Source organism: Papaver somniferum, chromosome 9, assembly GCF_003573695.1.
Source record: "Papaver somniferum cultivar HN1 chromosome 9, ASM357369v1, whole genome shotgun sequence".
In the NCBI taxonomy this organism is placed as follows: domain Eukaryota; kingdom Viridiplantae; phylum Streptophyta; class Magnoliopsida; order Ranunculales; family Papaveraceae; genus Papaver; species Papaver somniferum.
This window is the reverse complement of record NC_039366.1, coordinates 114,421,922-114,434,897: the sequence shown is the minus strand read 5'-3', so window position 1 is coordinate 114,434,897 and position 12,976 is coordinate 114,421,922.

Genomic DNA, 12,976 nt, shown 5'->3' with positions numbered 1-12,976 from the left:
AGGCTATACAGGTAAGTCCTGACTTGGCCAATCACTTTGTGTGGAAGAGTGGTGGACGGTGATTGTGGTGATGCCTCACTGGTCGCCTAACTCCTGTCTTAGGTTGTCCGTCCAAGCTGGTGAAGTTGGACGGACGAGATGGATTGTGACCCACATCTGCGACCGTTAGGTTAGGGTTTAGGAGGTGCTCAAACACCAACCTTTAGCTTGGTCGAATCCAAGCATGGGAGACATATTTGGCAGGGCCGACCGGGCATGCGTGTAGACGACATTCTGGTGTAGGCGCCTATATCTCACTGTCTCATGAAGGTGCAATCTAGACCACTGAATTTTTAGGCAAAGAGGAATGGATGAGATTGATTTGCGACAGAAATCTCATGCCGCAACGGCCGCGTGTCATGCCTACTTCGGGCGAGCGTTTCGAGATGACCAAGCCTGGTCGGTCTTGGACGATCAGTTAGGCGTGCAGACGGCGGGCTGGTGTACACGTCTGTACCTTATTGTCCCATAGAAACGTGATCTAAGCCACTCAATTTTTCCGGTGAAGTTGAGTGATCGAGATTGGTTCGCAATTGGGAAGTGTGACCACGCCTAGTTTGGGCGTGCGAATCCAGGCAACCATCCATGGTATGCCTTGGCCGATCGGGTGTGGAGATAGGTGGGCCCATAGTGATCGTGTTGATACTCACCGGACCTGCTTAGTCTATTCTTGGACCCTCCATTCGATCAAGATAAAATGGACGCTCGTGATCAATTTACGACACAAAACCCTAATTGGGGTTTTTGGCTGGCCGCGTGTTAGCTAGTTTGGCTAACCGGAAATACGTGTTATATACCTCATCTGAAGAGGCCGATTGTGTGGGGTACTTATTAGGACGGTGCTGAGTGCGGTGGTATGTGTCCGACCATCCCAGGTTTAATCTAAGCCATCCAACCATGCTGGTGAAGTTGGATGGTCGTGATCAATTTTATGTTTTTAGTGGACTTTTCTGCGACCCTCAATTCTCCACGCTGACCCAACTTCGGACAATCGTATATTGCAATCTGGTCAGGTTAGGGAAGAGTCCGTCATGCAGGTAGGAAAAAGGTCCGCCGGTGTACAGGACAAGCTTTTCCTAACCGGTCATGGGATAATCTACGCCGTCCAACCATGCTGGTGAAGTTGAACGGTCATGATGAATTTGAGACTGCCGTAGGCGGTCTTGTGCGCACGAGCTTTTCCAAGATGCTCCACACCAGTCTGGATATCCCATTCTGGGCTGGCGTTTGGTGATTATTTTGTCAGGCGTGACTTTGCACCTATGTGGCCGACTCACGTGGTCGTGATTATTTCCAAGACTGACGTAGACAGTCCAGATGCTCGATCGGGTTAGTATAACACTCCGAGAATTGCAGCCTGTACGGGTATTTCGTATATGCTTCATTATTAATGCTTGGAGATTCGTGTTGCTCTGCTGAGAGCAACACTCAGTCGTCATGCCGCACCAATAATGAGAGTGGAAAAGTACAGAAAATACAAGGCTGGTCATGCATTAATTAATAATGCTATAAGTTTATAGTGAGGAAGTGTTCACCATTTTATCATTGGCTTTAGACTTTGCAGGATGTTAGCGCATAATTTCGGCCTTTACAATTTTAGCCTTTAATGAAAATCCACCATCAATACTAGGTAAATTAGCGAAGTGAAGAAGTATTCATCACTTATCAGTGGCTTTATCCTTTACAGGATGTCAGTTCATAAATTTGTTTTTAAAATTTTAGCCCTGAACCAAAATCCACCATCAACATTAAGTCCCCTGCCTAGCACATAATGGTTACACTATTGTAGGGTAGGCATTAGATGGTGACATATACCGATAAAACTTATGAGACAAAGTTAGATGTTACCAGGAGAGACGGGTCGTCCTTTCCTTGGAGCATGTCACGTTCAAGAGGCGTCTAGGCGAGCGTTCCCCTAGCATGATGTCAGTCTTTCCTGCTTCGATCGACCTTGTTATGCCTGCTTCTGTCAAGAGCATGCTTCGTGCTTGCTCCGCTCGAATGTGAGGCTGCTGTGGCTGCTTCGTTCATGGGAGTACGCCAGGTGTGACGACGACCTTGGTGGGACCGGTTTCCTCCTTCGGGTATTCGTGCCAAGAAGGGAATAGAACTTGTATGCTCCTCTTCCCATAGAAAACCGTGCATGTAACCCTGGACGAATGTGGACCCCACCATGTATATGCTTCGACCAAACGTCACCCTGTTGCACCTGTTTGATAGGAATGTGGGTCCGCCTACTTCGCTCAACTGTGGGACTCATCATGCGCCTGCTTGATCGAATGTGGCCTTGTTGTGCCTGCTTCGGTTAAACGTGGGTCCACTCTGTGCCTGCTTTGGTCGAATGTGAGACCTGATGTAAGCATGCTTTCTTCGAACATGGGCAGATGTGCATGCTTCGATCAAACACGGGTACACCGTGTACATGCTTCAAACGTCGGCCCTGTGCTTCGACTAAAAACCGTCCTTGCTATGTGCGCCTATTTCATTCGAATACCAGCCTTATGACCTTGATCAACATCGGCTTCGTGGACTCGACCAACACCGGCCTTGTTTGCTGACGTGGACCAATACCAGCCTTGTGACCTTGATCGGCCTTGACCAATACCGGCTTGATGTGACCCAATACAAGCCTACTTGCGTGACGTGATATCAGTCTTGGTTGCGTGACGGGATATTAGCTTTGCGATCTCGACCAATACCAGCTTCGCGGACTTGAGCAACACCGGCCTTGTTTGTTGACGTGGCCCAATACCAGCCTTGTTTGCTTTGCCCGTACGGTTTATGTGCTTGCTCGAGTGTCATCCTTGCTACTTCGACCAAACACCGACCCAGCTAGCTTGACCAAACATCGGCCTTGATGCCTGCTCGAACGTGGGACCCACCGCGTGCTTGCTTTGCTCAAAAATGAAATTTGTGTGCTCAAATGTGAATGTGGGTATTGTAGAGAGCGTTAAAGCAGCTTCTGGAGTGAACGTGGAGGCGGATCCTGGATATAGCATTGAAGCAGGATTCTGAAGCGAACGTGGGTTCCGAAGAGAGCATTGAGGCGGCTCCTGAATAGACCATTGAAGCAGCTTCTGCTGAAGGGGGCGCTGAAGTGGCTTCCTCTTCAGTTTGATTTACCCTTGCGAATTCCATGTTTCTTGATTGATCATCTCTCTCGTGTTGAAGAAGTCCTTGAATGACGGTGAAGGAACTTCATGCTGAGCCTCAGTCCCCAAGCGTGGTTTACATGGTTTGTATGGTCGGGGGGTTTATCATAAAGATATCACCATCTTGCCTCCGTAGCTCTATTACTTCTCCATGGGAAAATAAAATATGCAGAAGTTCGGATTACCTATGTTCGTAGTAGTTGTTGTTGTGGTGAAGCTCGGGCACTGGTATCAACAAACGACCAACGGTTCTTAGCTGCAGCTGTGACCAGAAGAGACTAGCAGGAAGATGAGTGACAGCTACGGGCACGAACTTGGCGGTCCCTCGTTATTAGAGAGAGAAGCATGATGGAACCGATAACTTCTTGATGTTGCCTCTGGAATGAAAAATAGGGAGACAGTCCCCTGCCCACGAGTATCCACTGAGCCTTCGACTTGATAGATGTTGTCACACTGGTTTCATGAGGCCGTCTTTACTACGTTGTGTTTCATAGACATCCAGGAATATCACCGATCTTTGACAATACGCCTGTTCTCTTGAGTGTATACTCGTATTTGAACATCTTGGAATCATAATGATAGCGTGCTTGCATCCATGTTTGAGATGGACAATGCGCTAAGAAGTCCCCAGTCACACTCCTTTGGTAACGCAACTACTTCTTCTATGGGAGACTGAAAGCCTCTCTCAATGTTTATGCCGTCGATACATATATGGAATATCTTGGACGTTGTTTCATCATTTTGGCACTCGTGTATGCGGTACTGGAGTTGGAGTTGGCGTGCAGGATATTGTATCTCGGTGGTTTTCCTCTTATTGCTTCAGCGAAACTGGTTCTTTCTAGCAAGGCAGATGATGTTGTAGATGAACGTTCAATAGCTCCAGGGGATGACCAAAAGCGCAGATTCTCCAACATAGCACGATAGACATGCACCACTGTCTGATAGAGTGACTCGCCCGGATCTTTCTCGACATGACGCGTGGACATCGTTATCTCCTTGAGGCTACTCCCTTGAGGTATCGGCTCCAGTGGAAGATTGCCTCCATAGAGCGTTGATACGTTGCACTGGCATTCTTTAAACCAAATGGCAGTACAGTATAAAAATTCCCGAGAGGAGTTCGAAAAGCTATCTTACTTGCGTTATACTCGTACATCCTTATCTGGTTGTAGCCGCTACATCCATCCATAGAGGAGAACATGTCGTGTCCGCTGGTTGCATCTACTAACATGTCGATGTTAGGTAGAGGAGGATCGTTTTTGGGGCAGCATCTGTTCAAGTCTCTCAAATCCATGCAGCACCTGATCTGTCCATTTTCCTCGTGTCTGACTGCAACTGTTTAACCGGCTTGGATCCAGGTATGACATGTAGATGATGGGTGACCAATTTTCATCTAAATCCGGCATTTCTTCATACCTCCAAGCGAATATGTCCTGGTACTCTTTGAGAAGTTCCACAAGCTTCGTGCGTTCATCTGTACATAAGGTTGAGCTGATGGAGATAGGCCTAGGAGATTCCTCAACAATTTCAATCTCATCAGTTGTGGAGTTGGCGCCATCTTGCAGCTGTTGTGGAACATCTAGCACTTGTTCTTGTGGTTCGTTGTTGTTGTAGCATTCCATTGGGTGGAGAGACTGGGTAACATTCTCTCCTGCTAATTGATAATGGCAGTGTCGGTATACCATTTTCCCTTTCTGGTCACGACTCGCCACAAAAGTTCGTTCCCTCTTGGTGTGAACATGGGTTTCGGCTTCACCGGATGAAGAAGAATGTTTCTTCAGCAAAGATGCGTCGTGGGGCTTAGCCCTCAATGATGCAAGTCCGTCCTCCTCTTGGATTGACGCCATGTGGGGAGTGGGATGCAATGGTCCTTGTCTGATTCTTCCTGTGGAGCTTCCCTCGGTCGAACAGTTCCACCCCGCATATTAGTGCGTATGGAGACGATGATGCAGGAATACGGATGACTTCTTCATTCAGCATAGTCTTCAGGCACTGGTGATATGTTGAAGGTGTTGGATATTGGCTAGATTTTAGGAAACATCAGTGTGATTTCTTAAATCGATTTTGACTGATTTTTAGAATTATTTTTAGACTTCTATCTAAACAAGGGTTTCCTATCTTAGCTAGTTTAGGTTTACTAGATTAGAGTAAAGCTTGGTTTCCTAATCGAAGTATTGTAAGCCTATAAATAAAGGCATAAACTTTAGGTTATAGGCATTTACATCATCTACATCAATATTGTCTAAACCCTTAGGTTGTAGACATCTCCTCACAAAGAAAAGAAGTAATCTCTTCATTAGAGAGATGTAGATCCTCTCATAGCTTTAGGGCTGAGAGAGTTGAAGGTGAGTTGAGAATGTGAAGAAGAAGAAGGGGTGTTGAGTGTCATGTGCATTGTGTATTCTCTGATATATGAAGTAAGTGAATTGCTGCCCATGGACGTAGGCCATTGCCGAACCACGTAAATCTCTGTCTCTTTTGTGTTTATTGTGCATTAGCTTCCGTTGTATGTGTAGTTCTGTTTCTGATGCCGGATCCTGGAATGCCTTGAGAAACAATATGAACCTCTCGGCACAACAAACTGGTATCAGTGCCAATAGGTCTAGGTTTTTGAAATCTAGGGTTTGCTCGTTTGAATTGGGTCGGAAACGACAAGTGAAGATATCAAAGAAGATGTCAAATTTGAAGAAGAGCACAAAGACAAGATGACGGTTTTCTTGACTGAAATTGGTGAAAGATTTGTTACAGTTCTGTTAATTGTGGTTAAGAATCGTGATAGTTCTGAAAACTTGTGACGAAGATTGGTGACAGTTTTAGAACTATGGTGCAAAGTTGTTACAATTCCGTTAGAAAACGTGGTGTATTGAAATAGCAGTTTTATAGATTGAAGTAAAAGCCTAGAAGAAGATGCATCAATAGGCTTGTTGCAAAATCAAGTTATGTCGGTTCGAAGATCAGAGTTAAGTTGGAATTCAGAAAGTCGTTGTATAGCCTCATATGAAGAATCTTGGAGACAAGGTCGTATGAATTGCATAAAGGTGAAGAGGAGGATTTTCTGATTTGACAAGCACCATTTGATGTATCAATTACTCATAAACGAATGTATTTGAAGTATTCCACATTCGTTGACTATTGATTGATACACTTTTGAAGTTGAAGCTCTACATTGAAGTAAAAGTTGAATGGTCTATACATTGGACTAGGTAAAGATGCAAAACTTGAATTCGTCAAGAATCCTTAGAATTGTTCGAAATACCAAGGGGAGCAGTTTTGAATGTTACTGGTAGTCATTAGTTCGATCATGTTGTCATTGACGTAGTCGAAGGAATTGAAGAAGAAGTTAAAACTCAAGTTTGCCTCAGTTGCATGGTGTAGAGAGGATTGCAGAAATCTATTAGTAGGTTTCATGTTAGAATTATCGATCGTTTGAATGTCTTAGTGTTGTGAGAGCACTAGTGGAGGGTTGGTAAATTCTGGTTGAAGAGTTTGATTTTCACGAAGAAGTGCTTGAAGCAGGTGGCTATAAGCATATTGCATTGTTAATGATCGATTGGAGAGACTCGGTAAATTGGATTTCCTATATGGAGATATTGTGCGTGGTGGAGCTGTAAATTCTTATTATGTTTTGAAGAGAAGAAAAATTAAAGATGAAGTCAACACACTTTTTGGCATATGTACCTTGGGCATATGATCAAAAAGGAGTTTGTTTGAGTGTGTTGAGTTTGAAGCTTACTTGTAGGGTTAGCTTATGAGCATTGAATTTCTGCAAGCTTTTGTTGTTTACACAACAATATAGGAGCGGAGCTTTTCGTACCGTTGAACACCGCAAATATGGTACATTTTGAATCATCCACTCGGATGTTTGAAAGCACCTCTTTGATTTACTTTTTTCTAAAAGAGGAGTTAGGCGGTTAGTTACCTTTATTTTTGGACGATATTTGGCGGAGAATTAAGGTGTTTACCTTTTGAAGTCATCAAGTTGAAAAATTGCAAGACCGTGGTGAAAAAAACAGATTGGTCATATGGATATGTTCCATTTTTGAGGTGAAAACTCGGTTACAAGGAACAAGGTACCATTGTAGCACTTCACAATTGTAAGGTACACTACTACATGTGAAGAATATAGTAAAGCAAAGAAATCACAAACTATTTGAAGAATGCGGTATGTGAATTGAATTGAATTGCTTTTTGTCATAAGAAAAAAGCATTGAAAAACAGGAAAGAAGTTTCAAGTTCAGACGTGAATGTTGGAACATGAAGATCTAATGTTGATGAAGAATATGTGGAAGTTCTCGAGTGTTTGAATGTTTGTGTATCATGTGCATCCTCTAGGAAATGGTTTCTGACTTTTAGGAGTTGGAGTTTGAAGTTGAAGATATTAAGCATTCGTTTGAAATACTTAGGTGCAACTCGATAAGTTTGCAGTTATTCGGTGTGTACCGAAGTTTGAATAGGAATATGAAATCATTAGATCCATTTAACTCTGTGGGGTTTAAAGTTGTTTAAACAATGGAGTATTGAAGAAGTTTTCCAATGCAGTTGCAGTGATGAAAGGAATTCTTCAATCTGTATTGTTGAATATGGAAGTAGAAGTATTAGATAGTGCTCTAATACATTTGAAGACTAAATCATGCAGCTAAGGCATGAATTTGAAGAACGTATAATTACGCAGTTTAGAATTTTGTGAACATTGTGTGAAAGTGGAGAAAGAATCAAATATCATGAATATCACCACATATGGAATACTGGAATGTGTTCACACAGATGTCTGGGAACTTACTTTGTAAGGTATGAATTATTTCATCTTTGAAGAAAACTTCGTAGGTATGGGGGTACACCATACATTTGCATGCGATGAAATATTGAACTCCGCATTGAAAGACGAAGTGTCGGAATTTGAAGAAGTATGATGGAGAAATAGCTCAAATTTGACAGGTGAAGTAGTGAGTTGAAGTCAAAGACCATATCCTACAAGTTGAAGTAAATGTGCAAAGAATTGAATCTTGCAAGTTTGAAGAATATGTACATGTGAAAATCTATGAAGTTGAAGACGCGTCAAGAATTCATAGATAATTGGATTTGCTGAGAAATTAGCAAAGTAGCAAAAGAAGTGGTGGAATTCGGGTAAGGCCTTCCTGGACTTAATCATGTCTTTTGAGTTTGCTACAACGTTTTTGGTGTATGGTGTCCTTAGACACAGTTGCATCCCTGTTATGGGATTGAATTTGAGAAGCACATGTTGAAGCACATTGCATCCTTAAAAGGGATTTGAAACACCTTACGGTGTGTTGGTGTCAAATGACACATTTGAACCTTACACAAGGATTTTGGAAGTTGTACAAAACAACATCTTAGGATGATTGAAGTATGAAAGCATCATTAGATGATTGGAGAAATGAAGTCCTATTATGGAAGTGAAACATCTTCGGATGGTTGGCACCTACGGGTGAGTGAAGTATTGAAGTCCTTTAGTGGAATTGAAGCATCTACGGATAATTGGCACCTCTGGGTGATTGAAGGCAGTAGAATACAAAGGCGTGGAAAGTGAATGTCGAGATTTCATGTCAAGGTGGAGAAATCAGAGAATAATGAAGTTGAAATTGTCCTAGAAATCTTGCCAAGGTGGAGAATTGTTGGATATTGGCTAGATTTTAGGAAACATCAGTGTGATTTCTTAAATCGGTTTTGACTGATTTTTAGAATTATGTTTAGACTTCTATCTAAACAAGGGTTTCCTATCTTAGCTAGTTTAGGTTTCCTAGATTAGAGTAAAGCTTGGTTTCCTAATCAAAGTATTATAAGCCTATCAATAAAGGCATAACCTTTAGGTTATAGGCATCTACATCATCTACATCAATATTGTCTAAACCCTTAGGTTGTAGACATCTCCTCACAAAGAAAAGAAGTAATCTCTTCATTAGAGAGATGTAGATCCTCTCATAGCTTTAGGGCTGAGAGAGTTGAAGGTGAGTTGAGAATATGAAGAAGAAGAAGGGGTGTTGAGTGTCATGTGCATTGTGTATTCTCTAATATATGAAGTAAGTGAATTGCTGCCCGTAGACGTAGGCCATTGCCGAACCACGTAAATCTCTGTGTATTTTGTGTTTATTGTGCATTGGCTTCCGTTGTATGGTAGTTTCTGTTTCTGATGCCGGATCCTGGAATGCCTTGAGGAACAATATGAACCTCTCGGCACAACATAAGGGACGATCCCGTAAGTTCTAGTCTGGTTTCCTTCAAAGTTTGTCATTGTGGTAGGCTGTCGTACGATCTTTCATGGGAGGACCTTGGCTGTCCTGAGAGTCTTGAGGGTAACCACATTCGAATACGCTCCTGTGTCGATGGGGGCTCTCTTGAACTCTGAATCCTTGATGCGTGAAGTAATATGTAGGGCCCGGTTGTGACCTTCCTCTGGTTAATTGCAGCAAACGTCTCCGCCCGCTGATTCTTCGAGAGGTGTAAGAGTTTGCATAAACCTTCCACTGAAGCCGCTTCCTGATCCACCGATCTCTGGTTCATAGTGAAACTATTGACTTGAGGAGGATCGTTGTAAGGATCAGTCCCCAGTGTAGGAGTCTCCATGACAGGACCGCTCATATCTGATGTCATCTTGATGAGGAGATCGAGTATGTCGTTTATCGCTTCTTTGATCAGGTCCATGTAGGCCCGCGCCGCTGCTTCTCCGGGTGCGTTGAATGCGTTCCTTGTTGGCTCCAGGGGCTGTCGTGTATCTTGTGGCAATCGATCAGTTAATGCTTTAAGAAAAGTGAGTACCTCTTTCTGAGTTGCAGCCATATCCGTTTGAGTCTTAGCAAGGACTTTCTGCCTCTCCATCAAATCTGCGATGGTAGTGGGAGATGGTCCTCCTCTTGCTCCTCTAGCTCCTCGTCCTGATGAAGGGGTGGCAGTTGCTCTGGTGACGGCTGGAGGCGTTACACTTGAAGAGATGCCAGGGTTTGCGGCTGCTCTGGCTCTGGTGATAGGAGGTGTCACGCCTAATGGAATATCTCCTCCTACTCCACTGGTGCTGGCAGTAGAGGAGGTAATTCCACGAGATACATTGATGTTATTGACTGGATGCACGGTGATACCACTGATTGGGATATCAACACCGAGAGTGTTGTCAGCGCTAGTCCCGTCAGGATTGGTTGCTGATCCAGACCTAAGATCCACCATTTCTAAATTGATAAGATTGAATTGGATTTGAAAATTGATTTTGCAACTGAGAGATTAATCTCCCACTGTAGTCGCCAATTGTTTATGGGTGAAAACTATTTCTGTCGGTTTTGGTAATTTGGGGTGTGTGGATGAGAAATGAATCTAAACCCTAAACAAATGCACTGCACGGGAGTGCTTGTGATTCGAGAAATCAATCTGTACAACTCCGGCCTAAACCAAGAAATGGCCGTTCTAGACTTACTTCGGTCACAAAGTGAAGGAGATGGGGTTGATCTTAGGGAGGGAAGAGAAGAAGGTGTTGAGATTGTGGAGGTGTTGGTTGTGTATGACTTGTATCAGAAAGCTGAACTGGCTTGTAGAATGTAAGCTATCAGTTATGGTGTTTGGATACGGTTGTATTAACAGTTGGTTTCTGTCTTGTGTTGTTTTGAAATAGGGAGGAGAACCTATTTATACAAGTCATTGATCCTTACCCACTTCTCTCATGGGAAGTGGAGAAAGTGGAGTGATGAAGTAGTGGAGTTGCATGTGTTAGTGTCACACGATTAGTCTTGCCCACTTCTCCCATCATCACTAACCGTCCATGTTTTCCTGACACGTTCTTGTGATGGCGCGTTGTGCGATGCACGCTGTAAACCGCCAGACCAATACCCCAGTATGTATCCCCCATTTTGTGACATGATTAATGTCTCGAGTGTGTGGATTGTGGGACCCACAAAAGGTAGCATGTGATGCTAGATTAAATAACTAAGTTATTTAGGAAGTCGATATTTGTGAAATATCGTGTGTATTCTATGCAGGTAATGCATCGAATATAATCAGCATGTGTGAAGCGTCGCTGTTTTAAGGCTTAACGGAGTAAGTCATGATTAAGCGTCTTAAAATAGATGCATGTATATCCATCTTCAAGTGATCGTTTGGAAGCTGTACAGGTAAGTCCTGACTTGGCCGATCACTTTGTGTGGAAGAGTGGTGGACGGTGATCGTGGTGATGCCTCACTGGTCGCCTAACTCCTGTCTTAGGTTGTCCGTCCAAGCTGGTGAATTTGGACGGACGAGATGGATTGCGACCCACATCTGCGACCGTTGGATTAGGGTTTAGGAGGTGCTCAAACACCAACCTTTAGCTTGGTCGAATCCAAGCATGGGAGACATATTTGGAAGGGCCGATCGGGCATGCGTGTAGACGGCATGCTGGTGTAGGCGCCTATACCTCACTGTCTCATGAAGGTGCAATCTAGACCACTGAATTTGTCAGGCAAAGAGGAATGGCTGAGATTGATTTGCGACAGAAATCTCATGCCGCAAAGGTTGCGCGTCATGCCTACTTCGGGCGTGCATTTCGAGACGACCAAGCCTGGTCGGTCTTGGACGATCAGTCAGGCGTGCAGACGGCAGGCTGTTGTACATGTCTGTACCTTATTGTCCCATAGAAACGTGATCTAAGCCACTCAATTTGTCCGGCGAAGTTGAGTGGTCGAGATTGGTTCACAATTGGGAAGTGTGACCATGCCTAGTTTGGGCGTGCGAATCGAGGCAACCAGCCATGGTATGCCTTGGCCGATCGGGTGTGGAGATAGGTGGGCCCATAGTGATCGTGTTGATACTCACCGGACCTGCTTAGTCTATTCCTGGACCCTCCATTCGAGTAGGAGAAAATGGACGCTCGTGATCGATTTGCGACACAAAACCCTAATTAGGGTTTTTGGCTGGCCGCGTGTTAGCTAGTTTGGCTAACCGAAAATACATGTTATATACCTCATCTGGAGAGGCCGATTGTGTGGGGCACTTATTAGGCCGGTGCTGAGTCTGGTGGTATGTGTCCGACCATCTCAGGGTTAATCTAAGCCATCCAACCATGCTGGTGAAGTTGGATGGTCGTGATCAATTTTAGGTTTTTAGTGGACTTTTCTGCGACCCTCAATTCTCCACGCTGACCCAACTTCGGACAATCGTATATTGCAATCTGGTCAGGTTAGGGAAGAGTCGGTCATGCAGGTAGGAAGAAGGTCCGCCGGTGTACATGACAAGCTTTGCCTAACCGGTCATGGGATAATCTACGCCGTCCAACCATGATGGTGAAGTTGGACGGTCATGATGAATTTGAGACTGCCGTAGGCGGTCTTGTGCGCACGAGATTTTCCAAGCTGCTCCACACCAGTCTGGATATCCCATTCTGGGATGGCGTTTGGTGATTATTTTTTCAGGCATGACTTTGCACATATGTGGCCGACTCGCGTGGTCGTGATTATTTCCAAGACCGACGTAAACAGTCCAGATGCTCGATCGGGTTAGTATAACACTCCGAGAACTGCAGCATGTACGGGTATTTCGTATATGCTTCATTATTAACGCTTGGAGATTCGTGTTGCTCTGCTGAGAGCAACACTCAGTCGTCATGCCGCACCAATAATGAGAGTGGAGCAGTACAGAAAATACAAGGCTGGTCATGCATTAATTGATAATGCTATAAGTTTATAGTGAGGAAGTATTCACCATTTTATCAGTGGCTTTATCCTTTGCAGGATGTTAGCGCATAATTTCGGCCTTTATAATTTTAGCCTTTAATGAAAATCCACCATCAACACTAGGTAAATTAGCAAAGTGAA